Below are 18,018 nucleotides of genomic sequence, written 5' to 3' on the forward strand. Positions count from 1 at the left end.
ATATATAATTTATGGGGTCGGAAACGCTTCCTTCTCCCTGTTACATATTTTCCGACGAATCTAGTATACCCTTTTACTCTACGAGTAACGGGTATAATAACAAGGAAGAACGCTATAGTCGAGTACCTCGACCATCAGATACCCGTTACACAGCTAAATAGAGATATGCAAGTAGCAAAGCGAGATTAAATCTTTGATAGTTTCCAAGATATCCACATTCATATTTACGACATTGTGAAGTTTGTGGGCGGTTTATGGGCGTTAGGGTGGGCATGGCAGACTTTTTTTGGGTCAATTGATATGTATTGATGAGAACATTACATTTCAGTTAAAATTGTTATTCTAGCATCAAAACTGTAGGAGCCACAGTTTTGGGCGGTTTGTGGGCGTTGGTGTGGGCGTGGCACTCTACTGAAACAAACTTGCACGCCAAATCTCAATAGCCTAGCTCCCATAGGTTCCGAGATCTCAGCGTTCATCCGGACAGACAGACAGACGGACAGACGGACAGACGGACCTGGCTAGATCGACACGGCTAGTGATCCTGATCAAGAATATATATACTTTATGGGGTCGGAAACGCTTTCTTCTGCCTGTTACATACTTTCCGACGAATCTAGTATACCCTTTTACTGTACGAGTAACGGGTATAATAACAAGGAAGAACGCTATAGTCGAGTACCTCGACTATCAGATACCCGTTACTCAGCTAAATAGAGATATGCACCTACCGGCGGTATACAGATTTAAGCGTTATGGACGTTAGAGTGGGCGTGGCAAATTTTTATTGGACCAATCGATAGGTATTGACGAGACCAATACATTTCAGTTAAAATTTATTATCTAGCATAAAAAATGTGGGCGTCAGGTTTTTGCGGTTTGTGGGCGTGGCATATTCGCGTAACAAACTTGCGCTGCGTATAAGGCTACGGAATCTAAATCTGAAATCCCAATTCTCTATCTTTGATAGTTTCCGAGGTATACACATTCATATTTACGATTTTTTGAAGTTTGTGGGCGGTTTATGGGCGTTAGGGTGGGCGTGGCAAGCTTTTTTTTGGGTCAATCGATAGGTTTTAATGAGAACATTACATTACAGTTAAAATTTTTATTCTAGCATCAAAACTGTAGGAGCCACAGTTTTGGGCGGATTGTGGGCGTTAGAGTGGGCGTGGCACTCTACTGAAACAAACTTGAGCTGCGTAAGAAGCTCAGGAATCTGAACGCCAAATCTCAATAGCCTAGCTCCCACAGTTTCCGAGATCTCAGCGTTCATCCGGACAGACAGACAGACGGACAGACAGACAGACGGACATGGCTAGATCGACTCGGCTAGTGATCCTGATCAAGAATATATATAATTTATGGGGTCGGAAACGCTTCCTTCTGCCTGTTACATACTTTCCGACGGCGTTAGTGCGGGCGTGGCACTCTACTGAAACAAACTTGCACATTCATATTTACGATTTTTTGAAGTTTGTGGGCGGTTTATGGGCGGTTTATGGGCGTTAGGGTGGGCGTGGCAAGCTTTTTTTTGGGTCAATCGATAGGTTTTAATGAGAACATTACATTACAGTTAAAATTTTTATTCTAGCATCAAAACTGTAGGAGCCACAGTTTTGGGCGGATTGTGGGCGTTAGAGTGGGCGTGGCACTCTACTGAAACAAACTTGAGCTGCGTAAGAAGCTCAGGAATCTGAACGCCAAATCTCAATAGCCTAGCTCCCACAGTTTCCGAGATCTCAGCGTTCATCCGGACAGACAGACAGACGGACAGACAGACAGACGGACATGGCTAGATCGACTCGGCTAGTGATCCTGATCAAGAATATATATAATTTATGGGGTCGGAAACGCTTCCTTCTGCCTGTTACATACTTTCCGACGGCGTTAGTGCGGGCGTGGCACTCTACTGAAACAAACTTGCACATTCATATTTACGATTTTTTGAAGTTTGTGGGCGGTTTATGGGCGGTTTATGGGCGTTAGGGTGGGCGTGGCAAGCTTTTTTTTGGGTCAATCGATAGGTTTTAATGAGAACATTACATTACAGTTAAAATTTTTATTCTAGCATCAAAACTGTAGGAGCCACAGTTTTGGGCGGATTGTGGGCGTTAGAGTGGGCGTGGCACTCTACTGAAACAAACTTGAGCTGCGTAAGAAGCTCAGGAATCTGAACGCCAAATCTCAATAGCCTAGCTCCCACAGTTTCCGAGATCTCAGCGTTCATCCGGACAGACAGACAGACGGACAGACAGACAGACGGACATGGCTAGATCGACTCGGCTAGTGATCCTGATCAAGAATATATATAATTTATGGGGTCGGAAACGCTTCCTTCTGCCTGTTACATACTTTCCGACGGCGTTAGTGCGGGCGTGGCACTCTTCTGAAACAAACTTGCACATTCATATTTACGATTTTTTGAAGTTTGTGGGCGGTTTATGGGCGTTAGGGTGGGCGTGGCAAGCTTTTTTTTGGGTCAATCGATAGGTATTGATGAGAACATTACATTACAGTTAAAATTTTTATTCTAGCATCAAAACTGTAGGAGCCACAGTTTTGGGCGGATTGTGGGCGTTAGAGCTCAGGAATCTGCACGCCAAATCTCAATAGCCTAGCTCCCATAGTTTCCGAGATCTCAGCGTTCATCCGGACAGACAGACAGACGGACAGACAGACAGACGGACATGGCTAGATCGACTCGGCTAGTGATCCTGATCAAGAATATATATAATTTATGGGGTCGGAAACGCTTCCTTCTGCCTGTTACATACTTTCCGACGAATCTAGTATACCCTGGTTTGTGGGCGTTAGAGTGGGCGTGGCACTCTACTGAAACAAACTTGCGCTGCGTAAGAAGCTCAGGAATCTGCACGCCAAATCTCAATAGCCTAGCTCCCATAGTTTCCGAGATCTCAGCGTTCATCCGGACAGACAGACTGACGGACAGACGGACAGACGGACATGGCTAGATCGACTCGGCTAGTGATCCTGATCAAGAACATATATAATTTATGGGGTCGGAAACGCTTCCTTCTCCCTGTTACATACTTTCCGACGAATCTAGTATACCCTTTTACTCTACGAGTAACGGGTATAATAACAAGGAAGAACGCTATAGTCGAGTACCTCGACCATCAGATACCCGTTACTCAGCTAAATAGAGATATGCAAGTAACAAAGCGAGATTAAATCTTTGATAGTTTCCAAGATATCCACATTCATATTTACGATTTTGTGAAGTTTGTGGGCGGTTTATGGGCGTTAGGGTGGGCATGGCAGACTTTTTTTGGGTCAATTGATATGTATTGATGAGAACATTACATTTCAGTTAAAATTGTTATTCTAGCATCAAAACTGTAGGAGCCACAGTTTTGGGCGGTTTGTGGGCGTTAGTGTGGGCGTGGCACTCTACTGTAACAAACTTGCACGCCAAATCTCAATAGCCTAGCTCCCATAGTTTCCGAGATCTCAGCGTTCATCCGGACAGACAGACTGACGGACAGACGGACAGACGGACATGGCTAGATCGACTCGGCTAGTGATCCTGATCAAGAACATATATAATTTATGGGGTCGGAAACGCTTCCTTCTCCCTGTTACATATTTTCCGACGAATCTATTGTAGTATACCCTTTTACTCTACGAGTAACGGGTATAATAACAAGGAAGAACGCTATAGTCGAGTACCTCGACCATCAGATACCCGTTACACAGCTAAATAGAGATATGCAAGTAGCAAAGCGAGATTAAATCTTTGATAGTTTCCAAAATATCCACATTCATATTTACGACATTGTGAAGTTTGTGGGCGGCCTATGGGCGTAAGGGTGGGCATGGCAGACTTTTTTTGAGTCAATTGATATGTATTGATGAGAACATTACATTTCAGTTAAAATTGTTATTCTAGCATCAAAACTGTAGGAGCCACAGTTTTGGGCGGTTTGTGGGCGTTGGTGTGGGCGTGGCACTCTACTGAAACAAACTTGCACGCCAAATCTCAATAGACTAGCTCCCATAGGTTCCGAGATCTCAGCGTTCATCCGGACAGACAGACAGACGGACAGACGGACAGACGGACCTGGCTAGATCGACACGGCTAGTGATCCTGATCAAGAATATATATACTTTATGGGGTCGGAAACGCTTTCTTCTGCCTGTTACATACTTTCCGACGAATCTAGTATACCCTTTTACTGTACGAGTAACGGGTATAATAACAAGGAAGAACGCTATAGTCGAGTACCTCGACTATCAGATACCCGTTACTCAGCTAAATAGAGATATGCACCTACCGGCGGTATACAGATTTAAGCGTTATGGACGTTAGAGTGGGCGTGGCAAATTTTTATTGGACCAATCGATAGGTATTGACGAGACCAATACATTTCAGTTAAAATTTTTTATCTAGCATAAAAAATGTGGGCGTCAGGTTTTTGCGGTTTGTGGGCGTGGCATATTCGCGTAACAAACTTGCGCTGCGTATAAGGCTACGGAATCTAAATCTGAAATCCCAATTCTCTATCTTTGATAGTTTCCGAGGTATACACATTCATATTTACGATTTTTTGAAGTTTGTGGGCGGTTTATGGGCGTTAGGGTGGGCGTGGCAAGCTTTTTTTTGGGTCAATCGATAGGTTTTAATGAGAACATTACATTACAGTTAAAATTTTTATTCTAGCATCAAAACTGTAGGAGCCACAGTTTTGGGCGGATTGTGGGCGTTAGAGTGGGCGTGGCACTCTACTGAAACAAACTTGAGCTGCGTAAGAAGCTCAGGAATCTGAACGCCAAATCTCAATAGCCTAGCTCCCACAGTTTCCGAGATCTCAGCGTTCATCCGGACAGACAGACAGACGGACAGACAGACAGACGGACATGGCTAGATCGACTCGGCTAGTGATCCTGATCAAGAATATATATAATTTATGGGGTCGGAAACGCTTCCTTCTGCCTGTTACATACTTTCCGACGGCGTTAGTGCGGGCGTGGCACTCTACTGAAACAAACTTGCACATTCATATTTACGATTTTTTGAAGTTTGTGGGCGGTTTATGGGCGGTTTATGGGCGTTAGGGTGGGCGTGGCAAGCTTTTTTTTGGGTCAATCGATAGGTTTTAATGAGAACATTACATTACAGTTAAAATTTTTATTCTAGAATCAAAACTGTAGGAGCCACAGTTTTGGGCGGATTGTGGGCGTTAGAGTGGGCGTGGCACTCTACTGAAACAAACTTGAGCTGCTTAAGAAGCTCAGGAATCTGAACGCCAAATCTCAATAGCCTAGCTCCCACAGTTTCCGAGATCTCAGCGTTCATCCGGACAGACAGACAGACGGACAGACAGACAGACGGACATGGCTAGATCGACTCGGCTAGTGATCCTGATCAAGAATATATATAATTTATGGGGTCGGAAACGCTTCCTTCTGCCTGTTACATACTTTCCGACGGCGTTAGTGCGGGCGTGGCACTCTTCTGAAACAAACTTGCACATTCATATTTACGATTTTTTGAAGTTTGTGGGCGGTTTATGGGCGTTAGGGTGGGCGTGGCAAGCTTTTTTTTGGGTCAATCGATAGGTATTGATGAGAACATTACATTACAGTTAAAATTTTTATTCTAGCATCAAAACTGTAGGAGCCACAGTTTTGGGCGGATTGTGGGGGTTAGAGCTCAGGAATCTGCACGCCAAATCTCAATAGCCTAGCTCCCATAGTTTCCGAGATCTCAGCGTTCATCCGGACAGACAGACAGACGGACAGACAGACAGACGGACATGGCTAGATCGACTCGGCTAGTGATCCTGATCAAGAATATATATAATTTATGGGGTCGGAAACGCTTCCTTCTGCCTGTTACATACTTTCCGACGAATCTAGTATACCCTGGTTTGTGGGCGTTAGAGTGGGCGTGGCACTCTACTGAAACAAACTTGCGCTGCGTAAGAAGCTCAGGAATCTGCACGCCAAATCTCAATAGCCTAGCTCCCATAGTTTCCGAGATCTCAGCGTTCATCCGGACAGACAGACTGACGGACAGACGGACAGACGGACATGGCTAGATCGACTCGGCTAGTGATCCTGATCAAGAACATATATAATTTATGGGGTCGGAAACGCTTCCTTCTCCCTGTTACATACTTTCCGACGAATCTAGTATACCCTTTTACTCTACGAGTAACGGGTATAATAACAAGGAAGAACGCTATAGTCGAGTACCTCGACCATCAGATACCCGTTACTCAGCTAAATAGAGATATGCAAGTAACAAAGCGAGATTAAATCTTTGATAGTTTCCAAGATATCCACATTCATATTTACGATTTTGTGAAGTTTGTGGGCGGTTTATGGGCGTTAGGGTGGGCATGGCAGACTTTTTTTGGGTCAATTGATATGTATTGATGAGAACATTACATTTCAGTTAAAATTGTTATTCTAGCATCAAAACTGTAGGAGCCACAGTTTTGGGCGGTTTGTGGGCGTTAGTGTGGGCGTGGCACTCTACTGAAACAAACTTGCACGCCAAATCTCAATAGCCTAGCTCCCATAGTTTCCGAGATCTCAGCGTTCATCCGGACAGACAGACTGACGGACAGACGGACCGGACATGGCTAGATCGACTCGGCTAGTGATCCTGATCAAGAACATATATAATTTATGGCGTCGGAAACGCTCCTTCTCCCTGTTACATATTTTCCGACGAATCTATTGTAGTATACCCTTTTACTCTACGAGTAACGGGTATAATAACAAGGAAGAACGCTATAGTCGAGTACCTCGACCATCAGATACCCGTTACACAGCTAAATAGAGATATGCAAGTAGCAAAGCGAGATTAAATCTTTGATAGTTTCCAAAATATCCACATTCATATTTACGACATTGTGAAGTTTGTGGGCGGCCTATGGGCGTAAGGGTGGGCATGGCAGACTTTTTTTGAGTCAATTGATATGTATTGATGAGAACATTACATTTCAGTTAAAATTGTTATTCTAGCATCAAAACTGTAGGAGCCACAGTTTTGGGCGGTTTGTGGGCGTTGGTGTGGGCGTGGCACTCTACTGAAACAAACTTGCACGCCAAATCTCAATAGACTAGCTCCCATAGGTTCCGAGATCTCAGCGTTCATCCGGACAGACAGACAGACGGACAGACGGACAGACGGACCTGGCTAGATCGACACGGCTAGTGATCCTGATAAAGAATATATATACTTTATGGGGTTGGAAACGCTTTCTTCTGCCTGTTACATACTTTCCGACGAATCTAGTATACCCTTTTACTGTACGAGTAACGGGTATAATAACAAGGAAGAACGCTATAGTCGAGTACCTCGACTATCAGATACCCGTTACTCAGCTAAATAGAGATATGCACCTACCGGCGGTATACAGATTTAAGCGTTATGGACGTTAGAGTGGGCGTGGCAAATTTTTATTGGACCAATCGATAGGTATTGACGAGACCAATACATTTCAGTTAAAATTTTTTATCTAGCATAAAAAATGTGGGCGTCAGGTTTTTGCGGTTTGTGGGCGTGGCATATTCGCGTAACAAACTTGCGCTGCGTATAAGGCTACGGAATCTAAATCTGAAATCCCAATTCTCTATCTTTGATAGTTTCCGAGGTATACACATTCATATTTACGATTTTTTGAAGTTTGTGGGCGGTTTATGGGCGTTAGGGTGGGCGTGGCAAGCTTTTTTTTGGGTCAATCGATAGGTTTTAATGAGAACATTACATTACAGTTAAAATTTTTATTCTAGCATCAAAACTGTAGGAGCCACAGTTTTGGGCGGATTGTGGGCGTTAGAGTGGGCGTGGCACTCTACTGAAACAAACTTGAGCTGCGTAAGAAGCTCAGGAATCTGAACGCCAAATCTCAATAGCCTAGCTCCCACAGTTTCCGAGATCTCAGCGTTCATCCGGACAGACAGACAGACGGACAGACAGACAGACGGACATGGCTAGATCGACTCGGCTAGTGATCCTGATCAAGAATATATATAATTTATGGGGTCGGAAACGCTTCCTTCTGCCTGTTACATACTTTCCGACGGCGTTAGTGCGGGCGTGGCACTCTACTGAAACAAACTTGCACATTCATATTTACGATTTTTTGAAGTTTGTGGGCGGTTTATGGGCGGTTTATGGGCGTTAGGGTGGGCGTGGCAAGCTTTTTTTTGGGTCAATCGATAGGTTTTAATGAGAACATTACATTACAGTTAAAATTTTTATTCTAGCATCAAAACTGTAGGAGCCACAGTTTTGGGCGGATTGTGGGCGTTAGAGTGGGCGTGGCACTCTACTGAAACAAACTTGAGCTGCGTAAGAAGCTCAGGAATCTGCACGCCAAATCTCAATAGCCTAGCTCCCATAGTTTCCGAGATCTCAGCGTTCATCCGGACAGACAGACAGACGGACAGACAGACAGACGGACATGGCTAGATCGACTCGGCTAGTGATCCTGATCAAGAATATATATAATTTATGGGGTCGGAAACGCTTCCTTCTGCCTGTTACATACTTTCCGACGAATCTAGTATACCCTGGTTTGTGGGCGTTAGAGTGGGCGTGGCACTCTACTGAAACAAACTTGCGCTGCGTAAGAAGCTCAGGAATCTGCACGCCAAATCTCAATAGCCTAGCTCCCATAGTTTCCGAGATCTCAGCGTTCATCCGGACAGACAGACTGACGGACAGACGGACAGACGGACATGGCTAGATCGACTCGGCTAGTGATCCTGATCAAGAACATATATAATTTATGGGGTCGGAAACGCTTCCTTCTCCCTGTTACATACTTTCCGACGAATCTAGTATACCCTTTTACTCTACGAGTAACGGGTATAATAACAAGGAAGAACGCTATAGTCGAGTACCTCGACCATCAGATACCCGTTACTCAGCTAAATAGAGATATGCAAGTAACAAAGCGAGATTAAATCTTTGATAGTTTCCAAGATATCCACATTCATATTTACGATTTTGTGAAGTTTGTGGGCGGTTTATGGGCGTTAGGGTGGGCATGGCAGACTTTTTTTGGGTCAATTGATATGTATTGATGAGAACATTACATTTCAGTTAAAATTGTTATTCTAGCATCAAAACTGTAGGAGCCACAGTTTTGGGCGGTTTGTGGGCGTTAGTGTGGGCGTGGCATCCTACTGAAACAAACTTGCACGCCAAATCTCAATAGCCTAGCTCCCATAGTTTCCGAGATCTCAGCGTTCATCCGGACAGACAGACTGACGGACAGACGGACAGACGGACATGGCTAGATCGACTCGGCTAGTGATCCTGATCAAGAACATATATAATTTATGGGGTCGGAAACGCTTCCTTCTCCCTGTTACATATTTTCCGACGAATCTATTGTAGTATACCCTTTTACTCTACGAGTAACGGGTATAATAACAAGGAAGAACGCTATAGTCGAGTACCTCGACCATCAGATACCCGTTACACAGCTAAATAGAGATATGCAAGTAGCAAAGCGAGATTAAATCTTTGATAGTTTCCAAAATATCCACATTCATATTTACGACATTGTGAAGTTTGTGGGCGGCCTATGGGCGTAAGGGTGGGCATGGCAGACTTTTTTTTGAGTCAATTGATATGTATTGATGAGAACATTACATTTCAGTTAAAATTGTTATTCTAGCATCAAAACTGTAGGAGCCACAGTTTTGGGCGGTTTGTGGGCGTTGGTGTGGGCGTGGCACTCTACTGAAACAAACTTGCACGCCAAATCTCAATAGACTAGCTCCCATAGGTTCCGAGATCTCAGCGTTCATCCGGACAGACAGACAGACGGACAGACGGACAGACGGACCTGGCTAGATCGACACGGCTAGTGATCCTGATAAAGAATATATATACTTTATGGGGTTGGAAACGCTTTTTTCTGCCTGTTACATACTTTCCGACGAATCTAGTATACCCTTTTACTGTACGAGTAACGGGTATAATAACAAGGAAGAACGCTATAGTCGAGTACCTCGACTATCAGATACCCGTTACTCAGCTAAATAGAGATATGCACCTACCGGCGGTATACAGATTTAAGCGTTATGGACGTTAGAGTGGGCGTGGCAAATTTTTATTGGACCAATCGATAGGTATTGACGAGACCAATACATTTCAGTTAAAATTTTTTATCTAGCATAAAAATTGTGGGCGTCAGGTTTTTGCGGTTTGTGGGCGTGGCATATTCGCGTAACAAACTTGCGCTGCGTATAAGGCTACGGAATCTAAATCTGAAATCCCAATTCTCTATCTTTGATAGTTTCCGAGGTATACACATTCATATTTTCGATTTTTTGAAGTTTGTGGGCGGTTTATGGGCGTTAGGGTGGGCGTGGCAAGCTTTTTTTTGGGTCAATCGATAGGTATTGATGAGAACATTACATTACAGTTAAAATTTTTATTCTAGCATCAAAACTGTAGGAGCCACCGTTTTGGGCGGATTGTGGGCGTTAGAGTGGGCGTGGCACTCTACTGAAACAAACTTGCACGCCAAATCTCAATAGCCTAGCTCCCATAGTTTCCGAGATCTCAGCGTTCATCCGGACAGACAGACTGACGGACAGACGGACAGACGGACAGACGGACATGGCTAGATCGACTCGGCTAGTGATCCTGATCAAGAACATATATAATTTATGGGGTCGGAAACGCTTCCTTCTCCCTGTTACGTATTTTCCGACGAATCTAGTATACCCTTTTACTCTACGAGTAACGGGTATAATAACAAGGAAGAACGCTATAGTCGAGTACCTCGACCATCAGATACCCGTTACACAGCTAAATAGAGATATGCAAGTAGCAAAGCGAGATTAAATCTTTGATAGTTTCCAAGATATCCACATTCATATTTACGACATTGTGAAGTTTGTGGGCGGTTTATGGGCGTTAGGGTGGGCATGGCAGACTTTTTTTGGGTCAATTGATATGTATTGATGAGAACATTACATTTCAGTTAAAATTGTTATTCTAGCGTCAAAACTGTAGGAGCCACAGTTTTGGGCGGTTTGTGGGCGTTGGTGTGGGCGTGGCACTCTACTGAAACAAACTTGCACGCCAAATCTCAATAGCCTAGCTCCCATAGTTTCCGAGATCTCAGCGTTCATCCGGACAGACAGACAGACGGACAGACAGACAGACGGACCTGGCTAGATCGACACGGCTAGTGATCCTGATAAAGAATATATATACTTTATGGGGTTGGAAACGCTTTTTTCTGCCTGTTACATACTTTCCGACGAATCTAGTATACCCTTTTACTGTACGAGTAACGGGTATAATAACAAGGAAGAACGCTATAGTCGAGTACCTCGACTATCAGATACCCGTTACTCAGCTAAATAGAGATATGCACCTACCGGCGGTATACAGATTTAAGCGTTATGGACGTTAGAGTGGGCGTGGCAAATTTTTATTGGACCAATCGATAGGTATTGACGAGACCAATACATTTCAGTTAAAATTTTTTATCTAGCATAAAAATTGTGGGCGTCAGGTTTTTGCGGTTTGTGGGCGTGGCATATTCGCGTAACAAACTTGCGCTGCGTATAAGGCTACGGAATCTAAATCTGAAATCCCAATTCTCTATCTTTGATAGTTTCCGAGGTATACACATTCATATTTTCGATTTTTTGAAGTTTGTGGGCGGTTTATGGGCGTTAGGGTGGGCGTGGCAAGCTTTTTTTTGGGTCAATCGATAGGTATTGATGAGAACATTACATTACAGTTAAAATTTTTATTCTAGCATCAAAACTGTAGGAGCCACAGTTTTGGGCGGATTGTGGGCGTTAGAGTGGGCGTGGCACTCTACTGAAACAAACTTGCACGCCAAATCTCAATAGCCTAGCTCCCATAGTTTCCGAGATCTCAGCGTTCATCCGGACAGACAGACTGACGGACAGACGGACAGACGGACAGACGGACATGGCTAGATCGACTCGGCTAGTGATCCTGATCAAGAACATATATAATTTATGGGGTCGGAAACGCTTCCTTCTCCCTGTTACGTATTTTCCGACGAATCTAGTATACCCTTTTACTCTACGAGTAACGGGTATAATAACAAGGAAGAACGCTATAGTCGAGTACCTCGACCATCAGATACCCGTTACACAGCTAAATAGAGATATGCAAGTAGCAAAGCGAGATTAAATCTTTGATAGTTTCCAAGATATCCACATTCATATTTACGACATTGTGAAGTTTGTGGGCGGTTTATGGGCGTTAGGGTGGGCATGGCAGACTTTTTTTGGGTCAATTGATATGTATTGATGAGAACATTACATTTCAGTTAAAATTGTTATTCTAGCGTCAAAACTGTAGGAGCCACAGTTTTGGGCGGTTTGTGGGCGTTGGTGTGGGCGTGGCACTCTACTGAAACAAACTTGCACGCCAAATCTCAATAGCCTAGCTCCCATAGTTTCCGAGATCTCAGCGTTCATCCGGACAGACAGACAGACGGACAGACAGACAGACGGACCTGGCTAGATCGACACGGCTAGTGATCCTGATCAAGAATATATATACTTTATGGGGTCGGAAACGCTTTCTTCTGCCTGTTACATACTTTCCGACGAATCTAGTATACCCTTTTACTGTACGAGTAACGGGTATAATAACAAGGAAGAACGCTATAGTCGAGTACCTCGACTATCAGATACCCGTTACTCAGCTAAATAGAGATATGCACCTACCGGCGGTATACAGATTTAAGCGTTATGGACGTTAGAGTGGGCGTGGCAAATTTTTATTGGACCAATCGATAGGTATTGACGAGACCAATACATTTCAGTTAAAATTTTTTATCTAGCATAAAAATTGTGGGCGTCAGGTTTTTGCGGTTTGTGGGCGTGGCATATTCGCGTAACAAACTTGCGCTGCGTATAAGGCTACGGAATCTAAATCTGAAATCCCAATTCTCTATCTTTGATAGTTTCCGAGGTATACACATTCATATTTACGATTTTTTGAAGTTTGTGGGCGGTTTATGGGCGTTAGGGTGGGCGTGGCAAGCTTTTTTTTGGGTCAATCGATAGGTTTTAATGAGAACATTACATTACAGTACATTACGGACATGGCTAGATCGACTCGGCTAGTGATCCTGATCAAGAATATATATAATTTATGGGGTCGGAAACGCTTCCTTCTGCCTGTTACATACTTTCCGACGAATCTAGTATACCCTGGTTTGTGGGCGTTAGAGTGGGCGTGGCACTCTACTGAAACAAACTTGCGCTGCGTAAGAAGCTCAGGAATCTGCACGCCAAATCTCAATAGCCTAGCTCCCATAGTTTCCGAGATCTCAGCGTTCATCCGGACAGACAGACTGACGGATAGACGGACAGACGGACATGGCTAGATCGACTCGGCTAGTGATCCTGATCAAGAACATATATAATTTATGGGGTCGGAAACGCTTCCTTCTCCCTGTTACATACTTTCCGACGAATCTAGTATACCCTTTTACTCTACGAGTAACGGGTATAATAACAAGGAAGAACGCTATAGTCGAGTACCTCGACCATCAGATACCCGTTACTCAGCTAAATAGAGATATGCAAGTAACAAAGCGAGATTAAATCTTTGATAGTTTCCAAGATATCCACATTCATATTTACGATTTTGTGAAGTTTGTGGGCGGTTTATGGGCGTTAGGGTGGGCATGGCAGACTTTTTTTGGGTCAATTGATATGTATTGATGAGAACATTACATTTCAGTTAAAATTGTTATTCTAGCATCAAAACTGTAGGAGCCACAGTTTTGGGCGGTTTGTGGGCGTTAGTGTGGGCGTGGCACTCTACTGAAACAAACTTGCACGCCAAATCTCAATAGCCTAGCTCCCATAGTTTCCGAGATCTCAGCGTTCATCCGGACAGACAGACTGACGGACAGACGGACATGGCTAGATCGACTCGGCTAGTGATCCTGATCAAGAACATATATAATTTATGGGGTCGGAAACGCTTCCTTCTCCCTGTTACATATTTTCCGACGAATCTAGTATACCCTTTTACTCTACGAGTAACGGGTATAATAACAAGGAAGAACGCTATAGTCGAGTACCTCGACCATCAGATACCCGTTACACAGCTAAATAGAGATATGCAAGTAGCAAAGCGAGATTAAATCTTTGATAGTTTCCAAGATATCCACATTCATATTTACGACATTGTGAAGTTTGTGGGCGGTTTATGGGCGTAAGGGTGGGCATGGCAGACTTTTTTTGGGTCAATTGATATGTATTGATGAGAACATTACATTTCAGTTAAAATTGTTATTCTAGCATCAAAACTGTAGGAGCCACATTTTTGGGCGGTTTGTGGGCGTTGGTGTGGGCGTGGCACTCTACTGAAACAAACTTGCACGCCAAATCTCAATAGACTAGCTCCCATAGGTTCCGAGATCTCAGCGTTCATCCGGACAGACAGACAGACGGACAGACGGACCTGGCTAGATCGACACGGCTAGTGATCCTGATCAAGAATATATATACTTTATGGGGTCGGAAACGCTTTCTTCTGCCTGTTACATACTTTCCGACGAATCTAGTATACCCTTTTACGTTACGAGTAACGGGTATAATAACAAGGAAGAACGCTATAGTCGAGTACCTCGACTATCAGATACCCGTTACTCAGCTAAATAGAGATATGCACCTACCGGCGGTATACAGATTTAAGCGTTATGGACGTTAGAGTGGGCGTGGCAAATTTTTATTGGACCAATCGATAGGTATTGACGAGACCAATACATTTCAGTTAAAATTTTTTATCTAGCATAAAAATTGTGGGCGTCAGGTTTTTGCGGTTTGTGGGCGTGGCATATTCGCGTAACAAACTTGCGCTGCGTATAAGGCTACGGAATCTAAATCTGAAATCCCAATTCTCTATCTTTGATAGTTTCCGAGGTATACACATTCATATTTTCGATTTTTTGAAGTTTGTGGGCGGTTTATGGGCGTTAGGGTGGGCGTGGCAAGCTTTTTTTTGGGTCAATCGATAAATATTGATGAGAACATTACATTACAGTTAAAATTTTTATTCTAGCATCAAAACTGTAGGAGCCACAGTTTTGGGCGGATTGTGGGCGTTAGAGTGGGCGTGGCACTCTACTGAAACAAACTTGAGCTGCGTAAGAAGCTCAGGAATCTGAACGCCAAATCTCAATATCCTAGCTCCCATAGTTTCCGAGATCTCAGCGTTCATTCGGACAGACAGACAGACGGACAGACAGACAGACGGACATGGCTAGATCGACTCGGCTAGTGATCCTGATCAAGAACATATATAATTTATGGGGTCGGAAACGCTTCCTTCTGCCTGTTACATACTTTCCGACGGCGTTAGTGCGGGCGTGGCACTCTACTGAAACAAACTTGCACATTCATATTTACGATTTTTTGAAGTTTGTGGGCGGTTTATGGGCTTTAGGGTGGGCGTGCCAAACTTTTTTTTGGGTCAATCGATAGGTATTGATGAGAACATTACATTACAGTTAAAATTTTTATTCTAGCATCAAAACTGTAGGAGCCACAGTTTTGTGCGGATTGTGGGCGTTAGAGCTCAGGAATCTGCACGCCAAATCTCAATTGCCTAGCTCCCATAGTTTCCGAGATCTCAGCGTTCATCCGGACAGACAGACAGACGGACAGACAGACAGACGGACATGGCTAGATCGACTCGGCTAGTGATCCTGATCAAGAATATATATAATTTATGGGGTCGGAAACGCTTCCTTCTGCCTGTTACATACTTTCCGACGAATCTAGTATACCCTGGTTTGTGGGCGTTAGAGTGGGCGTGGCACTCTACTGAAACAAACTTGCGCTGCGTAAGAAGCTAAGGAATCTGCACGCCAAATCTCAATAGCCTAGCTCCCATAGTTTCCGAGATCTCAGCGTTCATCCGGACAGACAGACTGACGGATAGACGGACAGACGGACATGGCTAGATCGACTCGGCTAGTGATCCTGATCAAGAACATATATAATTTATGGGGTCGGAAACGCTTCCTTCTCTTTTTGTTTCCTTTTCCTTCTTTTGGGCGGTTTGTGGGCGTTAGTGTGGGCGTGGCACTCTACTGAAACAAACTTGCACGCCAAATCTCAATAGCCTAGCTCCCATAGTTTCCGAGATCTCAGCGTTCATCCGGACAGACAGACTGACGGACAGACGGACAGACGGACATGGCTAGATCGACTCGGCTAGTGATCCTGATCAAGAATATATATAATTTATGGGGTCGGAAACGCTTCCTTCTCCCTGTTACATATTTTCCGACGAATCTAGTATACCCTTTTACTCTACGAGTAACGGGTATAATAACAAGGAAGAACGCTATAGTCGAGTACCTCGACCATCAGATACCCGTTACACAGCTAAATAGAGATATGCAAGTAGCAAAGCGAGATTAAATCTTTGATAATTTCCAAGATATCCACATTCATATTTACGACATTGTGAAGTTTGTGGGCGGTTTATGGGCGTAAGGGTGGGCATGGCAGACTTTTTTTGGGTCAATTGATATGTATTGATGAGAACATTACATTTCAGTTAAAATTGTTATTCTAGCATCAAAACTGTAGGAGCCACAGTTTTGGGCGGTTTGTGGGCGTTGGTGTGGGCGTGGCACTCTACTGAAACAAACTTGCACGCCAAATCTCAATAGACTAGCTCCCATAGGTTCCGAGATCTCAGCGTTCATCCGGACAGACAGACAGACGGACAGACGGACCTGGCTAGATCGACACGGCTAGTGATCCTGATCAAGAATATATATACTTTATGGGGTCGGAAACGCTTTCTTCTGCCTGTTACATACTTTCCGACGAATCTAGTATACCCTTTTACTGTACGAGTAACGGGTATAATAACAAGGAAGAACGCTATAGTCGAGTACCTCGACTATCAGATACCCGTTACTCAGCTAAATAGAGATATGCACCTACCGGCGGTATACAGATTTAAGCGTTATGGACGTTAGAGTGGGCGTGGCAAATTTTTATTGGACCAATCGATAGGTATTGACGAGACCAATACATTTCAGTTAAAATTTTTTATCTAGCATAAAAATTGTGGGCGTCAGGTTTTTGCGGTTTGTGGGCGTGGCATATTCGCGTAACAAACTTGCGCTGCGTATAAGGCTACGGAATCTAAATCTGAAATCCCAATTCTCTATCTTTGATAGTTTCCGAGGTATACACATTCATATTTTCGATTTTTTGAAGTTTGTGGGCGGTTTATGGGCTTTAGGGTGGGCGTGGCAAGCTTTTTTTTGGGTCAATCGATAGGTATTGATGAGAACATTACATTACAGTTAAAATTTTTATTCTAGCATCAAAACTGTAGGAGCCACAGTTTTGGGCGGATTGTGGGCGTTAGAGTGGGCGTGGCACTCTACTGAAACAAACTTGAGCTGCGTAAGAAGCTCAGGAATCTGAACGCCAAATCTCAATATCCTAGCTCCCATAGTTTCCGAGATCTCAGCGTTCATCCGGACAGACAGACAGACGGACAGACAGACAGACGGACAGACAGACAGACGGACATGGCTAGATCGACTCGGCTAGTGATCCTGATCAAGAACATATATAATTTATGGGGTCGGAAACGCTTCCTTCTGCCTGTTACATACTTTCCGACGGCGTTAGTGCGGGCGTGGCACTCTACTGAAACAAACTTCCACATTCATATTTACGATTTTTTGAAGTTTGTGGGCGGTTTATGGGCGTTAGGGTGGGCGTGCCAAACTTTTTTTTGGGTCAATCGATAGGTATTGATGAGAACATTACATTACTGTTAAAATTTGTATTCTAGCATCAAAACTGTAGGAGCCACAGTTTTGGGCGGATTGTGGGCGTTAGAGTGGGCGTGGCACACTACTGAAACAAACTTGAGCTGCGTAAGAAGCTCAGGAATCTGAACGCCAAATCTCAATATCCTAGCTCCCATAGTTTCCGAGATCTCAGCGTTCAGCCGGACAGACAGAC

Source organism: Drosophila suzukii, chromosome Y (genome assembly GCF_043229965.1).
Source record: "Drosophila suzukii chromosome Y, CBGP_Dsuzu_IsoJpt1.0, whole genome shotgun sequence".
In the NCBI taxonomy this organism is placed as follows: Eukaryota; Metazoa; Arthropoda; class Insecta; order Diptera; family Drosophilidae; genus Drosophila; species Drosophila suzukii.